Source organism: Palaemon carinicauda, chromosome 26 (genome assembly GCF_036898095.1).
Source record: "Palaemon carinicauda isolate YSFRI2023 chromosome 26, ASM3689809v2, whole genome shotgun sequence".
NCBI lineage: Eukaryota > Metazoa > Arthropoda > Malacostraca > Decapoda > Palaemonidae > Palaemon > Palaemon carinicauda.
The window spans coordinates 82,716,460-82,733,195 of record NC_090750.1 but is presented as its reverse complement, the minus strand read 5'-3'; the positions used below and the strand labels follow the sequence as shown (position 1 = coordinate 82,733,195).

The following is a 16,736-nucleotide window of genomic DNA, read 5'->3' as shown; positions in this document are numbered from 1 at the left end:
TAAAAAAATTGACCAAGATCCTCCGAGAGGACACTAGGAAGACCATGAAATTGTTACTAAAATTACTTCACTATTTATTATCATTGGCAGTTGAAACTTAGAGGAATGATTGAAAAAGTAAGTACCCAAAAATTATCTAAATCTGGAAAACTAAATTTAAGACTCGGAAAACTAAATTTAAGACTCATGTTGACCCCCATCGAAGTACTAAGAAATCTTAATCCAAGATTTTAAGAGAAATTCCAATTGAAACCTAATATAAAATTAAATTTAAACATTGAAACTGATTTGAATAGGCTGATAATTCACTCTAGTGCTGAAATGTGGCCTACCTGACTTGTTACATTATGTTAGGTAAGGTAAGGTAAGGTAAGGTCACATACTAAAACTATTTCATGGGCTATATTCGAAAGGTAGGCCACATACTAAACCGGCACCACTTAAGGTGACAAGCCAGATTAAGATTGCCAGTTTAATTACTATCCATGATTTATGAGTATTGCAATTCTTAAGTACATTTTTAAATAATTTGAAGCAAGCTTTCTTTTGCTTGGAAACTCCTCGACGAAGAGTTTTGAAGTTGAAGATGTCTGCAGCATGTTTTCTATCTTCAAGAAGCCCATCGCTCTTTATTCAACTTATTCGTGATCTCTTCGACAGTAGAATTTCATATTCGACCCCAGAGCTATTTTCTTCACATTTCTTTCCTGTGAAAATAAAAGGACTTAATTCAACCAAAATCATTAACTGACTACCATTATAAAGATCAATAAACAGACGGCAACTAGTTTACAAAATTTGATTTAGCAGAAATTGTCAGACAAAGGTCAAATCTGATATTGCCTGATACCTTTAGTATCCCTTACCTAAATATAGAAGTTTCACAGTAATATTAAAATTTAATTTCACAACCATTAAGTAAACAGATCTATTTCCAGGAACTAGCACATCCTACCTTGCTCTAACAGCTATTAAGTTATATGCTAAACCTGTATTGAAACTTCTCGCCTTAATGATGGAGTAAATATTCTGATATTACTAAATTTATTCCAATGACTTACGTAACCTGTATTAACCCAATGTTTAGAATGTTCAGTACAGTACTGTACAGCAATTCTATGATCTAGTTATTTCTTACATCTTTATTTTAATGAACCAACTTACAGTATGTAGTCAAATCAGTTTAAAATAATTTATTTTTAAAGTCACATCCAATGAAAATTATTTGAATTTAGTACAAACTTGACTTCAATAAATAGGCTAATCAGTTTTATTAGTTAACTGAACAATGTCACTATCCTGATTTCTTGATACATTAAATCTTGTTACCTTGGATATAGTTGTCAAACCATTACACAAGATGACAATCTAATCCATAGACTACCCTGTTTTCCTAACCTGTGACTTTTGATCATCTTTTGAGGATAATTCACAGAAGCACAGTAAACAATTAAGTCAACACTTCATATCTTTTATATCTATCTACTTGACCTTCCTTACTAACCTTTCTTAGGATTAACTCTCCAAATGTCAATACTTTTTAACTCAATGAACAGAAAGACTAATCTTTATAATTTACACTTCAAAGCAGAAAGTTAAATTCAAGAACAAGATATGTAAGTATTAGTTAAGACTTGCAGTTGCACAACTATATGGATATAACTTATTTCCCGAAAAAACTAATAAACTTTAGTTTACTGTCTACAATCCAGCCCTACCCTGACTAAGGAACCTATTCAAGAAAAGGGATTAAAAAATTTAGATTCTTAGGAGGATATGTCACACAGCCTTTATCAGATAAATGGATATGGAAAAGGCAATCCTTGTAAATCAGGCAAGGTTAAATATGCTCAAGTTACAAGCAAAATTCAGGGGAAGATATAAAGATGGTGTGTGTGACCTATGCAAAGCTGAAGATACTACAGAACATTAATTTTCATGCCCAAAATTAGGACAGTCAATAAAACAAGATATAAGCGTAGATATATTCCACAAACCGAGCAAGGATCTGGTTACATCCAGAAGAAGGGCAATGCATATGAAAAAAAGAATTTTAATACTTCCAATCTGACCACAATAGGTTGCCAAAACTAATGATAGCAAAGGCTTTAACCAACTGCTTTTAAGGTAGAATGGGATAAAAGTAAAGATTAAGAATTGTATCATTAAGTTATGGTACAGGTAAATAAAGCCTAATTACAATAAGAAGTATGAACTTTAGAAGTTTTGCAACTATCTAAATGGCGACAGTGCGCCCGCAAACTTATTTTGCAGAATAAGCAGTTAGGAACCAGGAACCAGTTTTAATCAATTAACAAACCAAACCTAAATCTTACACAAATTGGACACTCAAACTAAACCTTTCCTGGTGACTACCCAAACTTGTGTTATTCAGAAAACCAAACAAAGGTTACCAAACTTAAAAATACGACCCATCTACTAAAATCCTTAACTAACCTACTGAAACTAAATCCTTTCACAAATCTTACTTCATCTGAATGACTATCTGATCCTACATTAGAGCTTTGACTAATCCATTGGAAACCAAATCTAATATCAGTCCATTAAGTTAACCCTGGAACGGTATGGTGGGTCGTTCGCGACCCCGAGCGTCAAAAAAAAAAAAAAAAAAAAAAAAAAAAAAAAAAAAAAAAAAAAAAAAAGGTTTTTCTCACGTGACTCACCCCCGTGACTGAATTTGTGGGTGATCGACCTGCAGTAGGTGTCTCGCCTACACGCTCTAGTAGTGTCCAGATGTGCATCGCTGTAGCTGTACTTCTTCCCCGATTTCTGAGACGCATCGGGGTCGAGCGCGACCGAGTTTACCCTTCTAAGGTAATTTGCATAATTATCAAAGTTATTACGTATTATGAAATTGTCGTAGAATGGTGCAACTTGTATAGGTTATCAGTTGAGGAAAGTCTTGGTGGATTGTTTGGCTACCATGTGCATGATTTTTTTTTAGTTAAAATGTCGTTCATCACCACGAGGACCATTTTACCGCGAGTGCCCCTTTTTCATTTTTTTTCATTTTTATGCCAAGTCATTTTTCCGTAAGATATTGCCAAATAGTGTCGTAAAACTTTTGCTTTTTTAGTGTTGGAAAGTGTGTCTAGATGATCTGGCTACCCATGCGTGACTGTTTTTGTCAGATACGACGTAGTTATTGGTATATTGGATATTTAACTGCGGTTGCCAATTTCTGTTTTTTTTTCAATATTTGTAAAAATTTACTACCTAGTAAGGAATTGCCGTATATTATTGATTTTTTTTTCATGTTTATGTGTTAGAAAGTGTGCCTTGATGGTTGGGCTAACACGTGCATGTCTTTTTATCTGAGATGCCGTATATTAAAATGTTGGGCCTTTTACCGCGAGTGCCCCTTTCATTTTTTTTTCATTTTTTTGCCAAGTCATTTTTCCGTAAGATATTGCCTAATAGTGTCGTAAAACTTTTGCTTTTTTAGTGTTGGAAAGTGTGTCTAGATGATCTGGCTACCCATGCGTGACTTTTTGTCAGATACGACGTAGTTATTGGTATATTGGGTATTTAACTGCGGTTGCCAATTAGTGTTTTTTTTTCAATATTTGTAAAAATTTACTACGTAGTAAGGAATTGCCGTATATTATTGATTTTTTTTTCATGTTTATGTGTTAGAAAGTGTGCCTTGATGGTTGGGCTAACACGTGCATGTCTTTTTATCTGAGATGCTGTATATTAGAATGTTGGGCATTTTTCCGCGAGTGCCCCTTTTTATTTGTTTTGCATTTTTTTGCTTGGTCATGTTACCGTAAGGAATTGGCAAGTAGTGTCGCAAAACTTATATTTTTATAGTGTTGGAAAGTGTTTCTAGATGATCTGGCTACCCATGCCTATCTTTATTTATAGCCAGACATGGCGTATATATAGGTATGTGTTAGATTTTCCTGCGATTGCCACTTTTTCGTTTTTTCCCATTTCTTTCAAAATTACTACGTACTAAGGAACTATCACAGTAATGATTCCTCTAGATGTTTTTTGTCGGAAAATTTTGTTTACTTTTTGATTGAATATCAAATTTTTTTAGCTAAAATATATTGTTTTACATTTTTCTTTTTTTTTCGATTTTATTTCCCTTCAAAAAATTTTTTTGGGGTCAGAATTTTATTTTCATAGTCGTAAAATAATCTACAATTATCCAGCAACCCACCATACAATTTTTATGCATATCCAAGAATAATTAGATTAGTAAATAACACCTTGAAATTGACATACCCTTCCTACATTTCAAGTGGCAGATTAGGGAGTCTGAGTCAGTGTGGTTGGCAGCTATTTTGTGGACATATCCGAAGCGTAAGTTGCCCTATCTATATATATTCTTGTTCCCTATAAAATTTGTGATATTTTGGTATATTTTACCTGCATAAATATCATTATATATTAAATATATGTATTTTTTTACAAAATTTCTAAGTACTCAAAAAATTACCTTTAGATATGGCCCCTGATATAAATGTAATTTACAAAATAATGAAGATTTTTTTACATATTTCTATTTTAGGATAACATATGTTTATTCCCTAAAAAAATTAAGCCACTTCCCATTTCATTTGGGTACCCAAAAAAATTCATGAAATTTGGACAAATTTTTTTGGCCAAAAAAAGTTACCCTTTTTTTCTCATTTCAGATCTTCACCTCCATGGGTCTGACTTCATCCAAAATACATCAAGATGTGTCCTAAACATTCAAGAATCAATTCCTAAAAGGATTTGTGTATATATGTATAAACTTTTTTTTTATGAATTTTTATGTAAGGTCTTATTTTTTCTACTTAATTTTTTAAAATATTTATAATAAATAGTTTTTCTGCAGATGAGTAGTATTTATCTTTACAGTTGTTTTAAGCATTCATTGAAGATTTTTTTGGCAAAAGAAAAAAGGAGGTTACTGCAAAAACTGATTTTTCAAGAATTTTTTTGGGCGTCGGAGTCGCGCGCGTCCGAGTATACCCTTAAAGGGGTGTCCGAGGAGCGTACCTATCCATGGTTAATAAGCCCTATCAAACTTTACATAATCCTCAGTTGAAAAGAAATGAACTAATATAACAATTTTACTTGTACTGACAATCCACTTTAATTTCAATATGTTCAGTATAGATTTAACTTCAGATTTACTGTTGTCAGTCAACTGACGAATAAAGTGACCCCTTTATATGGACTCTTGACAAACCATTATAAATTTTACACTCCATTTATGAAATACTATTACTGTATTAAGGTACTTAATTTTTTTGATAAACACTAATTTTCTGTATTCAGTGAGGTACCAAACAGTTTAGAAAGTTTTTAAAAATATCCCTCTACCATGGCACTAACCCAAATTGAGGGGATAGTCAACAAAGAACAAAGGGGAGATTTTTTTTCCACCTTAGTTTCTCCTTGCCTGCAGAGGGATTCAGCCGAGTTTGATTGATACTGTTAGGGTACCACAGCCCACCCTCCCCAATCTTCCACCACAAATTAAGCTTCATATGCTGATTCCCCTACTGTTGCTACCACAAAGCAGTCTCTGTAAGGTGACTCGAGGTAGCAGCAGTGGCTACAGGAACAGAGTCGCAATCGCTCTTGACTAATTTGTATTCCTAATCGCTCTTCTGCCTCTCAACCTGGCTATTGCCTAGGGCTTTTTCACTAAATCCATCCACCCACCCACCTAAACCTTGGCCTTTAACTTCTCCCATCAACTCATTTATCACCTTCAAGACACTACAGTACCATTTTCCATCCTCACTACATGGCCAACACCTCAATTCATTCATATCCACTCTAGCTTCTAATTCATTCCTTACACCTCTTCTCACTCTTCATATTTCTTTCCTAACCCTATCCAACAGATACACCAACCATACTTCTCAAACTTGATCTCAAACATTCAATTTCAGTCCCAGTCACTTTCATTCCCCCACAACTCCAATCCATGTCACAGATGGTACAATCCCATCTCATACAGAAATCTTTACATTAATTCCCAACTATTTTTTACCACTCCTTCAGTGGCCCCAACACAACATCCATCATTAACTTTCATCTGCTAAAACTCCATTTGCAGCAACAGAACCAAAGTATTTTAACTAATCTAATGCAACCAACTCCATTCAACATTGCATTTGATCAAGCACCACCCTCACTTGTACACCTCAACCTTACTCATCCACATTTACGCAACTCCCTTCTATCAAATACCCTTCTGAACTTTGTCACTAATTGACCCAGTTTCTCCTCAGTCAGCAACCAATACAATATCATCCACAAACAGCAACCAATTCACCTTCCACTCATAGTCAGTTTCAATCCCCACCCAAGCACTTTCATTCATCTCTTACAACTCCAACAAAATTAGAAACATGGCTACATCACACATCCCTGTCTCAGCCCAACTCACAGGATACTAATTTCACTCCCTACCCAAACACATGCTTTACTGCCTATATATAAACTTCAGTTTGAAAAAACCTTCCACCATACCACATAACCTCATCACATTCCACATCTTATCCCTATCAACTACCATAAATTCCAGGTTCATAAATGCAAAATATACCTCCCTATCTTTTCTAAATACTACTTGCATTAGCTTATCTGCCTACCGATAATCTGATTTATACATCGCCTACCTCTTTTAAAGTCACCCTGCATAATTCATTTTTATCCTTTATACTACTAACACTACCATACACTTCCAACCACACTACCTATACCCCTAGAATTACAACACACATACACACCTCCCTTACCTTTGTGTAATGGAACATGTGCTAACAGTCCACTGGCACCATTGACAGCATAAAACTCATTAAACAATTTAACTATTTCAACATCGCATCCCTTCAACATCCATACCAGGAGTTCTTCCTGCTCTAGTTTCATTGTGCTCCATTTCCTTTCTCGTAATCTCTTATCCTCACCTTCCATCACTGGCACCTCAATACCTGCAACAGCCATTATACCCCTATCCTCGACATTCAGCAACCTTTCAAATATTCAGCCTACTTTTTTCTCACCTCATCTTTCAATATCCTTTCATATTAATCTTTCACTTGGTCAATCCACCTTACCTAGTACTCTCCACTTCTTTCCAAAACTATTTATTCACTTCATAAGAACTACCAAATCAATGACCCAACCTCCAGTCCGCTGCCCTCCTTGCTTCAGCCACCTTCCATTTTACTTCTATATTTTTCTAACTCATACTTCCTCTACACTGCTACTCAACAGACAGACTTCAAATGCCCTTTCTTTGTCTTCCACCATCTTCACCACTCTCTACCCTTCCTTATACTACCTCCAACAATCCTCTTACCACCTACATCAATTACATGACCAACAACTTTTTAACTTGACGTTCCTCAAGATGACTAGTTTCTCTCACTCCACCCTTATGACACTTTCAACCTTTTTGATATTCATATTTTACCTGTTTTAATGCCTCCACCTTCACGGCCTCCCTTTTCCATCCTCCCATTCTATTTCCCAATTCTTTTGCTACAACTAATTTTGCTTCAACCAAAAAATGCACACCTTTCAATCTTCCAATATTCCTTCTAGTTAATAACAATCCATCACTGCTCTTTCAACCAATCTTAATCATGTATACTTATATCTAGCAGTCTCCATTCATTGCTATCTGGTACACCATACTTCCCTATGGCATGTACCTTTCCAGCATCCACTCTGGCATTTAAGTTGCCCAACAACTACATAAAACCTAAACCTCTAGTTGACTCATTCTAGAAACCATTCCACTAATTTACTTTTCAAAACCCAGCCCCTACACTAACAAAAAAACCCAAAATTCCCTACCCACTATATAAAAACATTTATAATAAACCTAACCCTCTGTTGTAAAATCCAATTATGTTACTTAAGTCAACTTGCCCTTAGGTTTAGACAATGATTACTATTCTATGAACTTATGAAATATCTAAGAAAAAACAAAAGTTGTGATATGACCAAATACATTGAAACTTAACAAATTTGCTTTTGTAATATTTGTAATCCTTGACACTTAAAATCTTTAATACAATAATCTTTCAAAAAAGGATGCTTAGTATAAAATTCTAATGTATAAAGCATTATTCATTAATCTTAAAGCTGGAGTAAAGCCAGCTCTTAAAACTTCCAGATCCTTTTCATTACAAATTATTAACAATTTACCTTAAGAATTTCCATTTTGTACAGAGCGCATTTCTTGAGACTTCTCTTTAGACGACAGAAGTATAGAGTTTGTTACATGAGCAAATTCAAGCCATGCCTGCAATAGAAAATTGAAATTAAATATAAAATGTGCTATACAAACATTGAAACTGTAGGTAACCTTTAGTTTACTATTAGTTAATAAATTTGTTTAATTAGCTGACCTATCAAATGTCAATCTGGTGAATTCTTCCCCCACCCTTTGTATACAGTAGTTAGAACTGACACTGATGAAACAGTTTTGATATACTCAAACTACTGTGCTTCCTATAATTTTTTAATAGCCCCATGTTTCCTTAATTTTACAACAGAACTTTAAAAACAATCTTTGTAATGCTCCAAGCCATCCTATTTTACTGCAACCAGTGCACAAATTAGAACCCCCTCTACTGGCTCTGAAGCATGAAGTTATATAAAATCATTGGGTCTATGGTAATTTTTGTTCTTTATAATTAACCTGGCATTAGAGAACAAAAGCTGTCATACTATATTAGCAGGCCCTCATCTGAAGCCTGTCTTCTATGAGTGGAAAAGGGATTATAGCCATGCCTCATTCTTTCCTAGTCCAGACTAAAGTCACTACTATACAGTATATGTCAAAACATCTGGCTGGGGAAGATCTAATGCACTAGACATTGTTGAGCAAGGGTTATTAGGGGGTTGCATTCCTCTCCAAATAATTTCACAGCACTAATTTTAGCTTTATTCCTGTCAAAAGTATTTAGCAACTAAGTTCTACACCTAAAAGGTAATATATCTATAGGCAGAACAATTTTTAAAATTTGGGCCCCAAAGCCAGTAACGGGGACCTAGTAGACCATTCATTGCACATGTGCAACAGCAGGAAACCTTGCATTGGAATATGAAGAAACAGCTAAGACAGGATAGCAAGATTGAAGAATGAGGGAACAGTTGAAGGTTAAAGTTGATCAATCTAAAGACTGTCATTTTACATACTACTGCATATTAAAACCACCATTTTTCTTTTTATAAAGTCACACACCTTCACCTATGCTAACCCACCTACACCAGAAATAATGGCTTTTAATCCCAATACTGTAGATTTCAGTATCTTGACACTGTCATAGGATTTTCAAGTTACATTTGTATAATTAAAAAATCAAATCTCAAATTCACTTTCATGACTAAGAATGGTTTCTGCTTGTAAATTCCATTTTCCACCAATAAGAAAAAAATCCCGATTAACTTAATTACATAAATTAGGATAAAATTTTCAACATTAGGTTACTATAATGAAACTACATAAATTAATTTCAAGAATATTTCCTGCCTGACAATTTAGGGAAAGGACATCTTATTACTAACTAGAACAAGAAATTATAATCCTTGATGTCATTTTTATAATCTAATTCAATGCTTGAAACTTCTTAAAATCCCCCCTTTTTTTTTTGTATATTTTCTATCTTCAGTCTCCAACGTTTACTTAAAAAAAATTTTTTTCCTAACAGATGCTAAACTACACTGAATTATTTCCAAAATAATCATATAAAGTTAAAATAATTTCAGTATGCATGCCTATCATGCATGTTACATGTACAGAGGATAATTACCAATAAACAAATTTCCTTAATGGTAGACTGATGAACCTTGCATTAGTTTCAAATTTCATGTGAAAACTCAATGTTATGTAAATAATGTGTCAAGACCACCAAAGTAAATCTACTGAATAATCCAATGTGAAAAGAACATTTGATAAACTAAATTGACGATTACAACGCAAGTCACTTTACTATGTCTTACACCAAAGGTAAAACAGTGAAGAGTGTCAGTGACAAGATAAATAGCTGTGCTTATTTACTTATTGCTATAAAATATGGAAATAGAATCAACATTAGCATATTTGCTCACGAATGCTATAAAAACTTGCCTCTTGAATTGATTACTGCAAAAATTTGCGTACCCTCCTCCTGGTAACCATATCTTATATCCACTCTAGCTGCTATTTCATTCCGCACAACAGATCTCACTAAGTATTTTGTTCCTAACACTAACAGATACACCAACCATACTACTCAGACACCATCTCAAACATTCAATTTCAGTCCCTGTCCCTTTCATTCCCCATAACTCCAATCCATACGTCACAAATGGTAAAATAATTCTCATACAGAACTCTTTACAGTAATTCCTAACCCTATTTTTTACCACTCCCTTCAGTGCCCCCAGCACTTTACATCCTTCATTAACTCAAATGCTAAAACTCCATTTTCAGAAACAGAACCAAAGTACTTACACTGATCTACTGCAAGTAACTCCATTTAACATGGTATTCTATCAAGCACCACCCTCACTTGTGCACCTCATGACCTTACTCTTATCCATATTTACTAAACTCCCTTCTCTCAAATATCCTTCTGAACTTTGTCACTAACTGACCGTTTCTCCTCTGAGTTACCAACCAATACAGATTCATCCACAAACAGCAACTGATTCACCTTCCACTCATGATCACACAGTTTCAATCCTCAACCACGCACTTTAATTCATCTCGTACAGTTCCATCAACAATTATAAAACATTGCTACATCAAACATACCTGTCAGCCCCACTCACTGGATACTAATTTCAATCCCTATCCTAACACATGCTTTACTGCCTATACATAAACTTCAGTTTGAAACAACCTTCCACTAATTCCATATAACATAACATTTCACATTGTATCCCTATCAACTATCATAAGTTCCAGGTTCATGATTGCAAAAAATACTTCCTTATCTTTGCTAAGTACTTCTTGCATATCTGTACCTATACAAATCTGATCTATATATCCCCTACCTCTTCTAGAGCCACCCTGCACCTCTAAGATAGCTTCATTTTTACCTTAATGCTATTAACAATACCGTACACTTTTACAACCACACAACCTATACTCATAGGGCCTAGAATTATATCATGCATACACATCTCTTATTTATGTGTAGTGGAACAATATATGAACACCCAGTCCAGTGGCACCGTTGACAGCACAAACGTATTCAACATTTTCACCATTTCAATGTCACATCCTCTTTAACACCTCACCCTTACACCATCCTTACCAGGAGTCTTTCCTGATCTTGTTTCATCTAGTGCTCTTTATTTCCGTTCTTGTAATTTCATTCTCATCTCCCATCACTGAGTGCTTCAATACCTGCAACAGCCATTATATCTGCCTCCTTATCCTTCTCAACATTCAGCAACCTTTCAAAATATTTAGGCCACTTTTTACTTCATCTTTTAATAACCTTTCATATTCAATATCGATCATCAATCCACCTTTCCTAGTATTCTACTAGTTTTCATAAACTACTTATTCATCTCGTACGAACCACTCAATCAATGACCCCACCTCCAGTCAGCCCTCCTTGCCTCAGCCACCATCCATTTCACTTCCATATTTTTCTCCATCTTTCATACTTCTCTATACTGTTACTCTGCAGCCATATTTCAAATGCCCCTTCTTTCTCTTCCACCATCTTCACTCCATTTCACCACACTACCTTCTTTATGCTACCTCCAATCCTCTTACCACCTACATCACTTCCATTCCTCCTCTAGATGACTAGTTTCTCTCTCATCCTATCATATACTGTATATGACACTTTCACCCTTTCTTGATATTCATGTTTCACCTGTTTTTTTTTTCTTTTAATGCCTCCCCCTTCATGACCTCCCTTTTCCATCCTCCTATTCTTTAGTTACAACTAAATTTGCTTTAACCAAAAAATGCACTAAATGCATATCTTTCAATCCACAAACATACCTTCTAGTTACCAAAATAATCCATTAACAGTCTTCCTACCACTCTTAACCATGTATACAGTTTTATATCTAGCAGTGTCTCTCCACTCATTTCTACCTGGTACACCATACTTCAGTATGATATTTACCTTTCCAACACCCACTCTGGCATTTAAGTTGCCTAACAACTACACAATGCCTTCTACACTTCTAGTTAACTCATTCAAGAAATCATTCCACTATATCACTTCTCTCACAACCCGACCCATACGCACTAACAAAAATCCCAACATTCTCTACCCAACCTATCTAATTATATATATAATAAACCTAACCATCTATCTTAAAATGCAATTATGTTACTTTAAGTCTACTTGCCCTTGGGTTTGGACAATTGTGATTTATATTCTATGAACTTATCAAATGTTTAAGAGAAGAATAAAATTGATAGTACCAAATAAATGGATATTTAACAAATTTTACTCTTGTAAGATTTACTATCATTAACACAATCTTAATACAATCTTTCAAAAAAGAATGCTTTGCATAAAATTCTAACATATAAAGCATTATTAATTAATCTTAAAGCTATGGTAAAGCCACCTTTTAAAACTTTAGATCCTTTTCTAAACAAATTATCTTTATCAATTTACCTTAAGAATTTCCATTTTGTACCAAGTGCATTTCTTGAGACATTCCTCTTTAGACGACAGCAGTACATAGTTCACTATACTGTATGTGCAAATTCAAGCCATACCTGTAAAAAAAATTAAAAACTAAATATAAAATGTGCTATACATTGAAATACTGTAGGCAACCCTTAATTTACTTAGTTAATAAATTTGTTTGATTAGCTAACCTATCAAATGTCAATCTACTAGCAAATTCTCCCCCCACCCCTTTGTATAGTAAGGACAGACACTGAAGCAACAGTTTCAATATACTTAAACTACTGTACTTATAACTTTTCAATAGCCCCAGGTCTTTATTTTACATTAGAACTTTAAAAACAATCTTTGTAATGCTCCAAGCCATCCCAATTTACTGCAACCAGTGCACAAATTAGAACTCTCTACTGACTCTAAAGCATGGAGTTCTATAAAATCATTGCATCTATTATAATCAACCTGGCCTTAGAGGACAAAAGCTGTCATACTCAATTGGCACGCCCTCATCTGAAGACTATCTTCTATGCGTGGAAAACAGATTATAGCCATCCCTCAAATTCTTTTCTAGTCCAGACTAGAATCCATTACTGTATATGTCAATGAAAACATTTGGCTTGGGACGATCTAATGCACTAGACCTTGTTGAGCAAGAGTTATTAGGGGGTTGCATTCCTCTCCAAATAATTGCACTGCACATAAAATAAAGATTTTACTGTTGTATGATGATGTGATTAGAATGACAGGTTTATTTCCATCGCAAATGAATACTTATCCTTCCACCACCCCTCCCCCTATAGATAATCTGGGGAAACCTCCTTAGGAAGCGGGGTTTTGGGTGGGGGAGACAAAGTAGGTAAAAAAGTGGCAAAAGGGAGGAAAAACCTAAATATAACGCTCAAACTTATAAAAATGGACCGGTATACAGGTATACACTGAATTCGAAATATATAAAAACACTGGAAATGGGAAAACCCGAGCCAAGAATTTTACATCTGAGAAAATGGCATACAAATGCAATATATAACCAGTTATTGCACGTCACATTGCAGATGTGCACTAACCTAACCTTAATTTTCTGACCTAACCTGTCACAATATATCTGCACCTGGATGGCGGGGCTTCGCCCTCCCAATCCCTACCCCTTTTAGGTGGGGGCCTTGCCCCCACACCCAATTAGTTCTTTTTTATCAAAATAATATTCAGCAACTTCACAACAAAAACTACGCCAATCAACACTGGTTGCTCTACTAATTTTAAGAGAATGTATTACAGTATGATGGTTCCACAATTATTGACCCAAGGATTAATAAATAATAGTAGTTTCCAAGCAGGAAGATGAGTACTATCTAAAAAGGTACCTTTATAATCTGAAACTTTATACCCACATCGCCGGCGTTTCTTTGTTTTAGCAATCACCATAGTTGAACTTCAATACCAAATATGCTTATCTTCCCTAAAAAGTAATGGTTTCTGACACTTAGGACACTGAACACTAAAAGGTAACAATGTTGACGGAAAATATATGCATATTTTGCATGTTCGGGATATGCACCACCATGATATTTGCCTATTACCCAAAAATAATCGAGCTCACAAGAGTCACACAACTGAATTTCACTATCCATACCTTTTAACTGATGGCAGAAAAGAAAATCCTTGGTCTGTTGGAACCGTATTCTTTTCTGATTGATTAACAATGAAAAAGTCATAAATTGACAGCCAGTTACATAAAGTGTGAAAATTGACGTCATCATCTCTTTAACGAGGACCAACCAAACCATAGTATTTTGGAGAGAATAAGGTATGTTTGTAGATGGCAGTTGTAGATTGGCTAATTGTCGAAACAGCGGCCTGAAGCACCTGTCTTCGAATGGCAAAAAGTCAAAAGTATAACGTAATTCCAAAAAAGTTTATTGGCTGAAATCAATAAGAGCTAAACAGGTGATTTGAGTGGTTGTCGATAAATAAACAAATGAAACTCAGGATACTGATGATTGGTGTAGAAGGCAAATATTAAGAAGTCATAAAATTACTTCCAACAGCAGAAGTTGAAAGGTGGAGCCAACAACCAAAACAGATTGGTTCTATGTGTACGCATTAAGATAAATTTACCACCTACAAGAATGAGATTTACGAAGCTTCTACCTAGTAGAAAGCGATTTACAGAGCTGCCCATGCCCATGAAAAGAATAACATTGGACTAACTTTTTCAGGTGAATTCGCTAACGTTTTTCTTGATTTTTATAAGAACTAGGCATTTGCGACGGATAATATTATACAGAAATAAAACAAAACGCTTCCTTAACATAGTGAACTAAGTTAAAATGCACTACATTATTAATCCATCCATATACCAAGGCACTTCCCCCAATTTTGGGGGGTAGCCAAATGACTACATAATTCCTTCTACACCTAGTCAATTCATTCCAGAACTCATTCCGCTCTTCTTCACTTTTCTCACTACCTGGCCCATACGCACTGACAAACGCCCAACATTCCCTACCCAACTTAACCCTTACCCACATTAACCTAGATGATATCTCCTTCCATTCCACTACTTTACCTGTCATCCATTCACTCAGCAATAAAGCCACACCCTCTCTCGCTCTTCCCCTTTCAATCCCAGACACTCTACCAGACATTTCACCAAACATCACTTCACCCTTTCCTTTCATCTTTGTCTCACACAAGGCCAATAAACCCATCCTTCTGCTTCTAAATATATTTCCAATCTCACATCTTTTACTCTCTATCGTACTACATCCACGCACATTCAAACACCCCAAAAATAGAGTGCGGGGAGCAGTCACTCTCCCCCCAGCTTCATCTCTTTGATAATGTCTCACAGGATTTTTAATACAGGAGAGGGGGTTCCCAGCCCCCTCGTCCCGTCCCTTTTAGTCGCCTCTTACGACACGCAGGGATAACGTTGGCGCTATTCTAATTGTTTTTATGCCCCCGCAGCCACAGGTGGCAAACTCAACGTTATTAATGTCCATAAATAAAATACCTTAACTTTTTATAGCTAATTTATACATTTAGATACCGGACGCTTTAGGGAAGGAAGAATGGGGGACCCACAGTAGAAGGTAGGACCTTTGAGCAGGGAGGAAATCAAAACACTTACTGTTGTGCAACCTAACAAAGACCCTATAACAGCCAACCAGACCAAATCACCCTTCCTTGCAGGCATTACTTTATCCCGGTAGTGTATCCATTGCCTGCGTATCGATTTGCTCATGACCACATGACATTTTTCTTCAGATTTACTGAACACTCCATAACGTAATTCATTGACAATTAGTCCACTTAAAACCTTCTTCGACATGATTGAAGTAGGAATCATGAATAAATAACGAACAAAAACAAATGAATAACAGTAGTGACTAATGAACTAGATGACAACAGCACAGATAGCTATAAATAACCAAAGATAATATTTGTTTACTAATCTGAAGTATGACCACGTGCTTTTGCACATTGTTATTGATGCCCAACGTATCGTACGGAAAACAAAATTTGAATAAACAAAAATTGAAGAATTATCTCACGAAATACAATAATGATTTAAGTGGTTGCTATTGCCAATATAAGGAAATTCTGGGTGTGTATGGGCGGACAAAATCAAATTTTTACCCTATAAGGAAACCTAAGTTATAATCTTTCGTCTGGTAATGGGACAGAACTTTTACAGCGTAAAAATGACGAAATCAGGAAATGGGCGTGTGACCAAATAGGGTTATTTTCGAGGCCGCCGATACCCTAAGTGGAGGGCAGGGAAGGGAAAAAGATGGAAGGGTGTGGTGGTCAAACGAAATAAAAGCAACTCGAACCGTCGAGTTAGTTTAGACAGCTTTCCTGATTTTACAGTTTTATCGCTTTCAAAAACTCAGATTTTACACTGTAGTCCTCATTCTTTATCGGGGTCTAAATAAATTCCGACATATAAGGTATTAAAAATCCCGACAAAATAAGGAAAATTTAGCGAAAAAAAAATATGATTTATACCCCACACACCCACCAAAAAGAAAAAAAAAAAAAGAGAATTGCCATATTTTCCCACATGAATGTTGGGCAAACCACCTGTTCATG

The 16,736-nt window shown here is 35.4% G+C and overlaps 1 long non-coding RNA gene across 2 annotated transcripts in view; it reads right to left on the bottom strand.

The window, feature by feature from the left end:
* Positions 1-349: 349 nt before the first annotated feature.
* Positions 350-16,736, bottom strand: part of LOC137619633 (uncharacterized) — a 17,739-nt gene continuing 1,352 nt past the window's right edge. The window contains exons 1-4 of one of the 2 annotated variants that reach the window (XR_011039942.1): positions 15,772-15,921; positions 12,630-12,733; positions 8,194-8,290; positions 350-707 (exon numbers count right to left, since the gene is read on the bottom strand). This is a non-coding gene — a long non-coding RNA (uncharacterized lncRNA). Of the gene's footprint in view, positions 708-8,193; positions 8,291-12,629; positions 12,734-15,771; positions 15,922-16,736 lie in introns of those variants that run through there. The other variant, XR_011039941.1, reaches the window with a different exon arrangement.